Source organism: Quercus suber, unplaced genomic scaffold (assembly GCF_002906115.3).
Source record: "Quercus suber isolate HL8 unplaced genomic scaffold, Cork oak 2.0 scaffold_547, whole genome shotgun sequence".
Taxonomy (NCBI): domain Eukaryota; kingdom Viridiplantae; phylum Streptophyta; class Magnoliopsida; order Fagales; family Fagaceae; genus Quercus; species Quercus suber.
The window spans coordinates 240,211-254,816 of record NW_027069995.1 but is presented as its reverse complement, the minus strand read 5'-3'; the positions used below and the strand labels follow the sequence as shown (position 1 = coordinate 254,816).

The 14,606-nt window shown below is 34.7% G+C and overlaps 2 long non-coding RNA genes across 3 annotated transcripts; both read right to left on the bottom strand.

Annotated features, from left to right (window-relative positions):
• Positions 1 to 3,611: 3,611 nt before the first annotated feature.
• On the bottom strand, positions 3,612 to 6,679 carry LOC111992323 (uncharacterized). Its single transcript, XR_002880833.2, has 2 exons — positions 5,617 to 6,679; positions 3,612 to 3,907 (listed from the first exon to the last, which is right to left on the bottom strand). It is a non-coding gene; the product is annotated as an uncharacterized LOC111992323 (long non-coding RNA).
• Positions 6,680 to 8,793: 2,114 nt separating this feature from the next.
• On the bottom strand, positions 8,794 to 12,034 carry LOC111992279 (uncharacterized). 2 transcript variants are annotated; one of them, XR_010625237.1, is made up of 3 exons: positions 11,561 to 12,034; positions 10,201 to 10,262; positions 8,794 to 9,024 (listed from the first exon to the last, which is right to left on the bottom strand). It is a non-coding gene; the product is annotated as an uncharacterized LOC111992279 (long non-coding RNA). The 2 variants fall into 2 exon arrangements; XR_002880824.2 differs by having other exon boundaries at positions 8,794 to 9,002; positions 11,561 to 12,033.
• Between the last annotated feature and the right edge of the window lie 2,572 nt (positions 12,035 to 14,606).

The window sequence follows — 14,606 nt, the reverse complement described above, 5'->3', positions numbered from 1 at the left end:
AAAATTAATCATAAATTTTAATATTTTCGTGGTTATTATTTTATTTTATTAACTTTATTATTTAATTATTAAATATATGTTTGAAAATCATTAAATTTTCCTCACATATATAGATATATTAGTCAATTTTGCTAGTTTTATAAATTTAATATCTATATTTAGGCTTTAATTATGACGTCATTATGGTTCGACTCCGATTTGACCTCAAAAACCTTAAACATCTCCCTTTTACGATTCAATGAATGGTCTAGGTCTGAAAACCTTGATCTACAAGTAACAAGTTCTAGTGGGACTCTTTAACTTTGAGCCAATTAGAATCTACTACTTATGTTCAAGGAGATCAATCCAAAATGGGACTTATACTCTAAAACGTGAGAAATTTTGTGTTTACACTAATCCTTATCATGCTTTTCATTATGTAACAACTACATGGTAATTAATAAAACTATCATAGTGTACTTTTACTCATCACATGATATAATTAAGGAGAAATTACACTTTGCCCACGTGTGGTTTATCCTAAAAATACACATTTACCCCTGTTTTTAATAGATGTCGGTAATGGGAGATAAACGGAGCTAATCACAGGTAAGTAAAGTGCCAATTTTTAAACCATATGTAGGTAAAGTGTTTTTGAAAAAAAAACCATAGGTGGGCAAAGTGTAATTTCCTCTATAATTAATGAGTTATATAACTTGTTTTAATAATACACTTGAATGGTTTTATATGTTGGAGGAAAACAAGTGGGACCTTTGGAGGAAAATGAGATAGAGGAAAACTTTATCCATTTCTCAAACTCATTAAGTGTCAACTCAAATGAGTATTTATACGTAATCCTAATCATATTACTTATTTAATAATAATGGGACTTATTAAAATGATTTAATATGTTAACTTTCAATCGAATATTCACATGTTTTTTACTTGTTTAATGAGTCATATAATTAAATGTACGTGGTTGGTTTTAAGAACAATCATATAATGGACTAGCCTCTGAGCACACGTGTTGCGTGTGCTCAGAGGCTCTATATGACTTGTTTTAATAATATATGACTAGCTTCTAAGCATGCACGTTGAACAATTATATGACTTGTTTTAATAATAAATGTAAATGGTTTTATGAATTAGGAAAATGGGATAGAGGAAAACTTTTTTTCTTTTTTTGATAAGTAGGGATAGAGGAAAATTTTATCCATTTCTTGAGCTCATTAAGTGTCAACTCAAATGAGTATCTGTGTAATGTTAATCATATCACTTATTTAATAATTATGGGATGTATTTAAATGATTTAACATGTTAATTCAATTGAGTATCCACGTGTACTTAGATAACAGTGTAGTTACACATAGGCTTGAACCTAAGAAGGAACCAATGGAAGTAGAATATTGCTCTAAACCACCACGATCTAGCGAAGAAGAAGATGAACTTGGCTGAAGTGTTAAGAAATTCAAGGAAAGCCTGGGTGCAAGGAACTTTTCCCAGCCCAGAGTCCTAGTTAGTTACAAGGACAGTCTGGTTGGAGAGATACCTAGTGCCTACGAACAAGCTTTTAAGTTTGATAAGAGTTTGGAGATGGAGTATGAATTTGATACGGATATAGATCCGCTTGTTGAAGGCATGGTTGAAGTTAAGCTATCCAAGGAAACAAAATGTGTATCAAAGAGCCATGGTCGAAGGCCTTGATAGTGAAAGTCTTTGGTAGGACTGTTGGTTTCAACTACCTGACTTTCAAGATCAATGCATTATGGAAACCAGCAGCTAGAATGGATTTTGTGAATTTGGAGAAGGATTTTTTTTTAAAAAAAATACGATTCAACAGCTTTGAGGACTATGACATGGTTCTCTGCGGAGGTCCTTGGTTTGTGGGGGAGCATTTTCTTACAATTAGGCACTGGGAGCCATATTTTAAGGCATCGGAAGCCAAGCTATCCTCAGTGGCAGTATGGGTCAGATTACCTGAGCTTCCCATTGAATTTTATGATAGGGAAGTACTCAAGAAAATAGGCGAAGCTATCGGGTCGGTGCTCTGCATTGACTCTTACACAACTTTAGAATCCAGAGGTAGCTATGCTAGGCTTGGCATATAGATTGACCTTGAGAAGCCACTTACGAAATGGGTCAAAGTGGGTTGTATAAATCAACAAGTGTTGTATGAGGGCATCTCTAAGTTGTGTTTTTGTTGTGGGAGATTAGGCCATAAGCTAAAAAATTGTTGCTACTGTGTTAAGTAGACAGAACATGGGAAAAAGCTTAGGGAAGAGGAAGAACCAGCTACCCATTCAAATGGGGATCAGGAAGACCAGTTGGATCAGAACTTTGGTCCGTGGATGCTAGTTACAAGAAAAAGGGGCCCAACTTGAAATGGACGAAACAGGTTAGTAACTAAGTCAGATCCCAACAAGGAAAGTAGTAAGGGCAGATTGGGTAATCACTTTGCTAATCTTTATGTGGTGGAGGACAAGTCAACACACGAGCCCCGACGGGTAGATCCGGATGATACGCAACATGGCCCTATGCTTACTGAGTTGACACATCACTCGCCTGGGGAAGAGAAATTTGAATTAGAAAATGAAATGGCTTTATGTCAAGGAACGTTGGGAAGAGATTCTGTGGCCAATATGAAGGATTATAGGGGTAAAGCCACTCACCCCACTAAAAGTAGAACTACAAAAGGGCTAGGTATTAAGAGCTCAAAATCTCTCAAAAGGCAAAATTCTAGCTCGGGTGCCAACTCCATTCAAGGCGAGCTCTCCTTTACCTTTGGAAGCTCTAGTATCAGAACTAATGAAAACAAATTCCAGAAATTTGAACTGGAATTCGTGGCAAGGTTAGGTAATGAGGTACAGGGGCAAGGTGATTCAAGTGCTAGACGAAGTAATAGCCCAGATCAGAGCTACTCCAATGGACACCATGGGCAAGTTAGAGGAGGGATTGAGGAGTGCATGGAAAACCATGTTTCCACTTAACCAAGAAAGCCGCAGGATGGGGTACCTGGACCCGGATCACCCAACTTGGGGCATCACACCCAATCCGTGGTGGAAATTTCTCACGGATGTTCCTCTAATATCTCGGGAAGAGGCGGAAAGGTTGAACAAGCAACAAAGGCTATCAGTGGTTCCTCGCTACGACAAATCAGGATGGTTAATTCAGGAAAGGAGAGTAATGGACTTCCGGGGGTAGGCATCGGTACACATGGGAAATCATCCAATCCTGAAGCTGGTTCAGATCTTAGCACCGATTCAGAATTGCGATCTACTGATATGTTGCAAGGAGGACATCCTTGGAATCCTCTAGTACTTGATGATATGGAAACTGGACTGGATAATGGGCAAGGACCTATTACGGAGGATGGGTTAGAGCATGGTGGAAGCAGCCATCTTGAATCCTAATCCTATTGAGATTCCATTGGGTTAATTCGTCAAGAAGAAATATACTCATATGGAATTGCAGAGGGGCTCTAAACCCCGATTTTACGATGAGAATTTTTGAGATGGCGATCTGTCATGCCCCAAACCTTAAAGGGTTCAAAGCATGAGAAAGACGTCTCAAAATATCTGTAGATTTTTCCTTTTTGACAATTCAATCCACAAAAATCATATCAAGTACCAACATCAAGAATTATAATAATAATTTCATTGAATATACTCTTAAAGTAAGTCAGAGCTCTAAGCAATAATTATAAGGACTATTGGCCACAAAAGAATAGAGGTCTGAATAAATAATTACATATCATCAGCTTGTCTCATCAGTGGGAATAACATTACAACCACTATAATATACAAAAGAATGAGTCAAACCTATTTTAAGATGTACATCTAATGTCTCCATTACAAAAGTTCAGCCTCCATCAGTAGTTACTAACTACTGTTAACCACCAAAAAGCTGTCTCAAAAGATTGTTGCCTACCCTGAAAAGTTTATAAAATAATGAAATGAGACAGAGTCCAATAAGTAGCATAATTAATGGGGGTGGGGGAAATGCAAGTTTCATTTTCAATAATAATAATATGCTACGACAAGAATGATTTAATAATGAAACACAAAGTTTCCCAAAGTAAATAACTTCAAACAATATACTATAATCTATGAACACCAACAATATAATTTCCAAAGTCATAATATCTAACATAAGGTAAATTATCACAAATATGCCACACTACCAAATAGACCAATCAGGGGATCTACCCATTCACAACTGGCATGATATTGTCCTCTTCGGTATGTAGACTCTTGGCCTCATGGACAACATCCTCATCCATACCCTCAAGGTTTTTCTCTCCCCTCATGGGCAGTAGAGAAAACTAGTCAAATAGGACCTCTCTTGCATGTGGTTTCTAGACCCCAGGGCAGTAGCCTCACCTACACACAATCAAGGAACCTCTTCCCCCCATGGGCAGCAGGGAAGAACACGTCATCCAAAGTGAAAGGGCATTGACCTAGATTTGATTCTGTTGTCACAAAGATTACGAAAACCAAATCGGGTGATCACCAGAAAATCACATATGGCATGGTGTTAAAACCACATAAGGCTCACAGGTTACATTATTTTGAAACACATAGTTTATATCTAGGTAGTTTTAGAAAAACCTTAAATAATCTAATTTTCACAAAGTTTGTAAGGTTTTCAACTTCATTCTTGTCAAGATATTTTTTATCAATTTTCCACATAACAAGATAAGATAAGCATCTTTAAATTTTCTAATATATCATAAAATCCATGATTTCCTTATCAAAGATTAAATAAAAGATACTCATTTTTCCATATCAACAATTCATGCATTTCCCCAAATTCAGTACCAAATATGATGCATTTTCACACACACACACACATATATATATATATATATATTTAGGTTACGACACAATAGTTTTTAGGAAAATATAGTTTCTATAGGTAGTTTCCAAAAGCATGTCTAACCCAAAAACATTTATACGACATGGTTATTTTTCAAAATCCCATTAAAATGCTACTTACCTTGCAACTACAAAATCCTAATTCTCCAAGCTCCAAGGAGATTAGCTAGAACCTAAACAATATCAAGTAAACCTATCACAATAAGCATAGAACTTGAAATTGCATCTAACTACAATTTAGGAATTGCCAAAAGAGCACTTAATTAGGCAAGCCTAGTATTTAACCTCATCAATAATAATATATACCACTTCCAAAGTTTCTCAACAAATTGATTCACAAGGCAAAAACTCCAATTTATAAAGGTAGCCCATTTAATACCATCTCCAACATCATGACTAGCTTCCATAAAATTTACACTACATCAATAAGAGACCCATGAAGGCAAAATCAAAATATCCTCCAAGACAAGAAATTTAGAACTTCAACTAACTCCAAATAAATCCAATGGCTAGATTTACCAACCATCACATGTTATAACTCAAAACCCCTAAATTTTCCACCATAAATAAACCTTAAGTAGTCATCATTAGCACAAGCCATACCCACTCATCAAATAATTCCACCAACACAAAACCCATACATACAAACACATAAATATCACTTCCAATGCTCATAAATCACATGGGTATCATTATTAAAGCTTAGATAAAAATAACCTCGAACAAAAGTGTAAAACCCACAAAAAAGGTTAGAAATTTTTACCTCAAAAAAAGGATGTGAAGGTGTTTATGGGTTCTCAAGAATTTTTCAAAGATCTTGCCGGAAAATGATGGTGGAAATGGTGGTGGTGGTGGTGTGGAAGTACTGGTGAGAGGATAAAAGTGTATGAGAGAAAACAAAAATGAAAAGAAAGAAAGGCAGAGAGTGAGTCGGCCAAAGAAGAGATAAGATGGAGTTAATTGTGTGGTGGGTAGTGGGGTTAGGTGGGGCACGTGGGAACCCAAAAATCTGATCTTGACTTTTCCCTTTTAAAAAAAAAAAAAAAACTGACTGGAACATTACACGATCAATCACCGTCCTTTCATGATGGTTATCACTGAGACAAGAATAGGGGGTGACAGAGCAAGTAGGATAATTGAGGGCCTTCCTTTTGACAGGTTCATCACAATAGACACCATTGGCTTCGTGGGCGACCTTTGGATCCTTTGGTGGAAGAAGAAGGATGCTAAAGTGAACTTGCCGGCTTCCACAAAACAAGAAATTCATGCCACTATCAAGGTATGCTCCACTAATCACTCTTGGCTTATTTCTGCTATATATGCTAGTCCTATAATAATGGAGAGAAGGTTACTTTGGTCGAATCTGTCTGGAGTAGCTAAGCTTCACAATCTGCCCTGGCTTATGTTGGGGGACTTCAATTGAGTCCTCCGTGGGGAGGATAAGTATAGGGGTAGATAAGTGAACATCAATAGAGCTTTAAAGTTTAAAGATTGTCTGGATAGCTGTAATATGATTGATCTTGGTTTTGCTAGCCCAAGGTTTACCTGGACTAACAAGAGGCCTATTTTGGATCTCATATTGGAAAGGATTGACAAATGCTTTGCTAATCCTAAGTGGAGAATCATGTACCCTGAAGCAATTGTAACTCACCTTCCCCGAACCTTTTTAATCACTACCCTATGTTGGTAGATTTATTTAGGCCGCCTCCTAATGCATCCAATAGGCCATTTCATTTTCAAACAATGTGGCTACTTCATCCTGAATTCCCAAAGGTTGTTCAAGGTGCTTGGGCAGAGAGTATTGGCCTTTTAGAGGCAACCATGAATTTTACTGTTAGGAGTAAAAAGTGAAATTCAGATGTGTTTGGCAATGTGTTTAAGAGGAAGAAAAGGATCCTTGCAAGAATTAATGAAACTTAAAAAGCCCTTGCCAACAATCCAAATGAATTTTTGATTCAATTGAAAAAGAAATTGATTGAAGAATATGCAACTATCCTACTTCAAGAGGAGGAATTATGGGCCCTTAAGTCTAGACTGAATGCTGCAGCTTTTGGAGACATAAATACTTCGTATTTTCACCTATCCACTATTGTTCGTAGACACAGGAATAAAATTAGATGTATTATAAATAGAGAAGGAGAGTGGATGTTTAAGGAAGATCAAGTTAGGGAACACATACACATAGGGTTTTATGATCTTTATTCCACAGATTTGGAAAAGTCTTGTCTCAATTCTCCTATTTCTAGCTTCTCTTGTCACTTTTTCTCGGAAGAGGAGCAAGAAAGGATTGGGAGGGAGGTATTGGAGGAGGATATCAAGGTCGGATTGTGGACCCTAAAGGCATTTAAGGCTCCTGGACTAGATGGACTTCATGTTGGATTTTTCCAACACTTCTGGCATGACGTCAAACACTCAGTTTGTGATGAAATTAAAAATTGCTTTGGCCAAGGTTGCATCCCGGATTATCTTAATGAAACCTTTATTACTCTCATCCCAAAATGCCAATGCCCGAAGATCCTTTCATATTACAGGCCTATCAGCCTATGTAATTCCATTTACAAAGTGATCTCAAAGATTATTGTGGGCCGAATCAGACCATATTTAAGCAATCTTATCTCACCCGTGCAAGCCACTTTCATTCTCGGAAGGAGAGGCTTGGATAATGTCCTAATCGCCCAAGAAATGATTTATGCATTGGATAGGAAAAAGGGCAAGGATGGGTATATGGCCATTAAAGTGGACTTGGAAAAGGCATACGATAAATTAGAATGGAGCTTTATCCACAAAGTACTCCAAGCTTTCCACTTCCCCCTACACCTTACCAAACTTATCATGAGTTGTGTTTCTATGACAAGTATTTTGATTTTGGTAAATGGAAGCAAGATGGAAAATTTCCTCCCCTCTCTTGGCATCAGGCAAGGAGACCCCCTATCTCCTTACTTATTTATATTGTGTATGGAATTCCTCACTCATCTCATTGAAGGTAAGTGTGTGGAAGGCACTTGGATTCCCCTTAAGGCCTCATAGGGGAACACTGGAATCTCCCACCTTATTTTTGCAGATGATCTTATTTTGTTTACAAAGGTCACAGAGGAGGCTTACGTAGCCATATCGGAGGTGTTGTAAGTGTTTTGCTCTGAATCAGGCCAAAAAGTGAGTGTGGATAAATCTAGAATCTATTTCTCTCCCAATGTGGATCAAATAAAGAGAGAAGAGGTGTGTGAGAAACTTGGTATCTAGTCCACTTCTAATTTTGGAAAATATCTAGGCTTTCCCCTTAAGCACAAAGGCTCAGACAGAAATCGTTTCAAATTTGTGTTTGAGAAGGTGATGAGAAAACTGGCAAGATGGAAAGCAAATTACCTTTCCTTTGCTGGCAGAGCAGTCCTAGTCAAGTTAGTTATGTAGGCTATTCCTAATTACGTGATGCAAGGCTCAGCCCTCCTTATGCACTTGTGTGAGAAATTGGATAGAGTTAATCGAAACTTTCTGTGGGGAACAACAGATGAGAAAAGGAAAATACACCTTGCGGGGTGGAGCAAAATAATAAAATCCAAAGAGGAAGGGGGACTTAGGATAGAAGCAGCTAGAGGAAAAAATATTGCTTTGCTGGCAAAATTGAATTGGAGAATGTTCCAAGAGAAGGATTCCTTGTGGACAAAAGTTATTTTGAATAAGTATTGCATAGCCTCTAGAAGGAGGTCACAAGATCCAGATAAATTGTGTCACGCCCCAAACCCGATATCCGGATTTGTGACCATGACCGGCATGCTAATATCAAGTTTAAACCTGATATTAACAAGAACCAACTTAACTTTTAACAAAAGCTTTTAGAAAAGCTTTTACAAGGGCTTCCCTCTTTATTTAAATCCTTGTTTCTTTACTTAAATGGTATAATTTTTCACTTGCCATTCAGAGCATCTATACTGAACTCAAAGAATAACATAATTCACCAGTCTTTCAAATTTCATACTTTCACATAATACATCTTTTAATACCTTGAGGTACAACTTTCATTAGATCCTAAAATTCACAATACTGCAAAACTAAACATCAAATACTACTTTAGGATCTATACATATAAACTAAAACCAGCTCCTTCCAAAACTTGACTAAGGCTCCCTCTGCTCCAAATTAAAAACCTGCTAACTGAAAGAGTGGAAGGGGTGAGCTACACAGCTCAGTAAAGGTAAAATATATGAGAATTCAATAAGTATGCATGTAAATTAAATCATTTCATTCTAGGAGTATTCGAATAGGAGAACATCTTTTCATGCATAGTATCTTATACTATGTATAATAATAACTTATATGCTCTTCGTAGGAAAATAATTGTTCTCCCTTTTATTATCAGAATAATATTATCAAAGCATTTCAAATTGAATTTCTTTCATTTCTTACAAAGTTACCATATATATATTTTCATTACAAAATGATCATTTTAACTTAAAATCAGATAATCGGTAACTTTGTCTTAAAATAGAAGCATCTTAAAGAATAATAAAACTTTCCTTCATAAACTTCTTCTTGTAAAATATTATAACTTTCATAATCATAAAACTTAACGTTTCATAAAAACAAATATCTGATAACTTCTTAACATAAACTTGTACTTTCTTCAGAAACTTTATCTTTATAGCATAACAGAACTTCAGAAACTTTTATCTTTAATGAACAGCTTTCTTTTCATCAGAAACTTCTTATTTTCACGAGAGCTTTTACTTTTCACAATGCATTTAAACAAAATACTTCTCTCATGATTAATAACATAACATAGCTGTTCATAAAATAACTTATTGGTTAGTCCCTAGCTGATAAGTCTGTACTTATTTGGGAGGCTTCTAGCACAGAGTGCCAGGCATCCAGCATTCCCCACAATGCTAGGTCATTCCGGAATCATATCATAATACATCTTTTCAACCATGGGGGTAGGTTGACATCCTCCACAAGTTGGTTGTTACCAATAAGGGCGGGTACAGCAGAGCCAGTCCCACTTATAATGGCCAAACAGAATTTCCATGGAAATGCCAGTACTATAACCCCTACTGGCTGAGTTCAGATCATAACAATGGAATAACCGTAAATTATATTTTTCTGATAACCTTGCTTTTACATAAACGTTTCACAACAGTAGCATATCCACTTCATTCTTAAATATCATGTTCGCGATATAAATAATAGCATCAATATGCTAAAATTATTATGTATATAAGATTGAACAACTCACGAACACATAGTTTACTTAACTCGTGCTTATACGTAATATCTCTAAATAAAAACTTTAATGCATAATACTTTTTGAAATAATCTTTTTACTTATCAAAAGCACATATCTCAAATCCCTTACCTGAAAGCAGAGGAACCGAGAGCCTACAGTCGAAGGAGCTTAGACCTGACGGCTGGTAACACCTAAACCAAAATCAAAGCTTATTACTATCCATTACTCCTTATCATATCTTACTCATTCATCTCAAAGCCTATCTCTCATAATCAAAAAATCCTAATCACACCCCAAAGAGGTTCCCACAAACACAAAATATATTCATCATACAACATGATGTACTAAATCATAGAGAAATCAAAATTCTCACATTCATATCATATTTCTAGAAGAGCCAACCTCATTTCAAAAGGGTGCTTTGAGATTAGGGCAATAGTGCATGCATAAACTTAAACTCTTTTAAGTATTGTCATGTAACCATAAACACTCTTAGGGAAACATACAGCATGTTCAACAAAATAGCTTCGTAAATACAACCGTCGAATGGTTTAGAACCCCTCCTTTGAGTACTTAACCTTGAACCGAGTTGTACAAAATTACTCTATGATCCAGACATATCATATGATGAGCATAATAAATTATAGCTCAAATCATTCACCCTAACTTTAGAGTCAAATCCTCAAAGTTAGGCATACCCCTTACTGTTCATGGTTTTATTCCAGCAGCATATACTTCAATTATAAAATACAAACGGACCATCAAATCACATCTAAACCTCATAAAATTTTACAGAAAAACTCCTCTGTATGTCCAGTATATACATAAAAATTTCATAGTCAAACCATAAAAGCATAATTTACTAAAAATCATACAATCCAGCATACTCAAATCTGTCCTGACAGAATTTCTTGCAACTTCAAAATTAAATAATTATTTTTCTGCTCATCCAAATACTGTGAGACCAATTCCATAACAACCGTATATGTCTTAGCTTCATAGAAAATAACCCTAGAATCCAAATTCACTATATATAATTTAATACATAATTTATAATGCACGAACACGGAATCTGTCAGAGAGGCAGTTTTGAAACATTTTCTTATATATTCACAAACAATTATCAAAGGATGTTATTTTCATATGGGGATTTTTATGCACTCATTAGACATGTTAGAAAATACTTATATATAGTCATTTTACCATGTAGAGCAAAATTACATACAACCAAAAATCCCAGCAGTAACATCAAAAGTTCTGATCTTAACTTTTTCTTAATTCCTTAGTCATACACAATCCTTAATTAGTAAAACCCTAAGCTACATTCAACAATTCACCAACACTATTTCAAAGCTTCTTAAAACAGTATATATATATATATATATAAACTTACAAGTTCATGATTCTCTAATTTCACAAATCACAAATACCATTACTAAAATTCTTTAACAAAATCATGAATTCTAAGATGAGAGGAGCTAGCCCTTACCAAGTTTGTTGTTCTTGAGGGGAATTAGAGGTAAGAGAGCTTGAGAGAGTTTTCTTTCTTTTTGGTGTTGGAGCCGTGGGCATGAGAAGGAGAGAGCTTTTTGATTATTCTGTTGGCTTGGAGAGAGTCAAGTAAGAGATAATATGGAGACTCATCTTTCTTTGGTGTGTGTGAACCGGTGGACTTGAGAGAAGACTTAAGAGTTTCTAGCTCTTTCCTTAAGAGAAAAGAGAGTAAAGTGATGTGAGAATTTTCTAATTTAATTGGACCGTGGGAATGGAGAAGGAGAGCTTCTTGAGTCTTCCTTCTTTGAGAAAGTCAAGGAAAAGATAAAGGTGTAGCCAATAGGAACAAAAAGGAAGAAAACAAAGAAGCTAAGCAAGAAGACCAAGAAAGTTCATGCAGCCAAGAAGTCAAGCAAAATATCTTGGGTGATTCACGTATATTGCTAAGGAAAGAAAGGATGACTCACCTTTTCAACTTTCATTTTCTTTGCATTCACACTTACACTTTTTTACAAAGAATAATATCACTTTGCATATATATATATATATATATATATATATCCTTACTTTAATACACTTAATTAAACACCAACAACTATGTACTAATAACTTAAATAACTTAATATAATTTTGTACATACTTAATATATATACATAATACAATTAGCCACTAATTATTTATAATCTTTACAATTCTTAATTAATGGCATTATAAAATAATATGTTTATTAAATACTCTTATATTAATCATTGAAATAAAGTGGCTTAAAATAATAATTAATCACTTGAACACAGATTAATTATAAAATTGGGTCGGGGTGTTACAACGTGGGGCAATAGAAGTTTTGCAAAATTAAATGCAACGCTTCCATTACTATATATATATATATATATTATCAATAGTAAAATTCCCTCCATTGCAAGTTGTGTATAAGTATAACAACTATTTTAGCAATTTGTTTTTCAAAACCTGTTAAGTTGATAAATTGTGAAATGATATGAGCAATTTTACATAGGTCCACTACTATTTTGATTTTAATTATGCAATTGTAAAAGACCATATCAATAGTTGTGAAAAAGTTTTATGTCCCTACTTGTAAAATGAATCATGTGATATTGTGGAACATCTCTCAAGTAGATAAATTTGTGATTAAGAAATATATTTATAGGCGATTATAGAATTGGAATAATATGTGTAACAAATGGAACTCGAAGGAACTATAATATAATATACTAAGCACAACATCATCTGATTCTCAAGTAGATAAATGGTGATTAATAAATATATTTATAGCCCATTATAGAATTGGAATGATACACAACAAAAGAACTTGAAGGAACTAATTATAATATATAATATACTAAGCACAAAAATAAACCAAGCTTGCCTCTGGAGAGTAAAATTCATAGGCACCTATGAAAGCAAGAAATTTGGTTTTGAAGGAGTAATCATTTGACTCATATTTCTCGAGTGATCTTGGCAATTGCAAACCAGCTTCGTTTGGGAAAACATTATCCTTGACCTTAGGTCTAAGAGAAAGGGAATAGTGCTTGAAATTTAATGAACCTCTCTCATCAGAACTCTAATATATAGAAGAGAATGGGAAAATGAAATACTGCCAATTCCAAATTTTGCCACGTCTTATATCACAAGTGAAAATACTGTCAATGCCAGACTTTTCCATTTCTGAATGTCAAAAGTGAAAATGCCAGATACTTTGACATATTAAACTTGGAATGACCATGATTTTTGTGGCATTTTGCATAAGACAGTGGAAGCATATGTTATGTTATACGATTTATCCAATTGGTTTTCTAAGATAAGACGCAACAATATGCTATGCTTGCAAGAATAATCATTCTAAAGGAACTAAAGGATGCCTTTTTTGGTCAAAAAACAAAAGATGTCTTTTAAAAGAAAAAATTTGTAAGGACGCCTGTCCTTTTCACTTTCATATTCAATAAAATAAACCAGTTCAGGATAAGCTTTGCACTTCTACAGTTTTATACATCCTCTGTACTATTACAACAATATTAGACTTACCAACCTTTTCTATATATATTATATATATATATACACACACACACGGTTTAATACTATATTTTGTCTACCCTCATTTTACATTCAAAAATTATACTCTAATTGTTTCTCTAAAAAATAACAAAAATTATATTTTTACTTTTTGAGACCAAGGGAATGTTGAATTTAACTTAATTTGTCCTAAATAGATGTCAAAATGACTTATTTTTGTAACTCAAAGTTAAAATGACCAAAATGCGCATTATTAGACAAACTTTAACCAAGCTAACCAATAGTTAAACAAATTCAAATTTTCTTCTAGACACCAAATTCCTTCATTTACACTCAATTTCATATTTCCAAACAATTTCTACAAGTTTGAATGCGGTCAACCTAATTTGACCAAAAAACCGACAGACCCATCGAGACGAATTCGAGCCCATTTTGAAGATAATTCAAAATAACTACTCACGGGCCTAGGTCAGATTTAAAATGAATAAAATATCATGAAAACTGCAAAAAAGTACCAAACACAGCCAATTTTAAGTTTAAGTGTTTAAGACCTGATTAGATTTCAGCCTGGGTTGAATTATAACCAAACAATCACTGATTGGCCCCAAAAAATGAATAGTTGGACATGTTTCATCATGGATACGAGGAAGGTCCTTGCTAGGAACTCTATCGCAGCTGCCTTCCACATCTGAAATTAAAAACCAAGAGGGAAACATCAATCTCAATTCCTTTGAAGACATTAAGCACTTATTCACACAATATATATATGTATATATATAAAAGGAAATTAAGCACTTGAAATAATATTCTAGGGGTTGGAATAAAATGCTGAAAAAGTAGAAGTTGAAACGGAATGTATATCAAGTAATTAAATAAGTGTTGGCATGTAATAAGTTAAACAATTTCGATAGATGAAAATATTTCGTGGGAGATCATATTTAGATCAATTATACTTAGATGAATAGTAAAATTCCCTCCATTGCAAGTTATGTAAGTAATTTTTCAAAGAA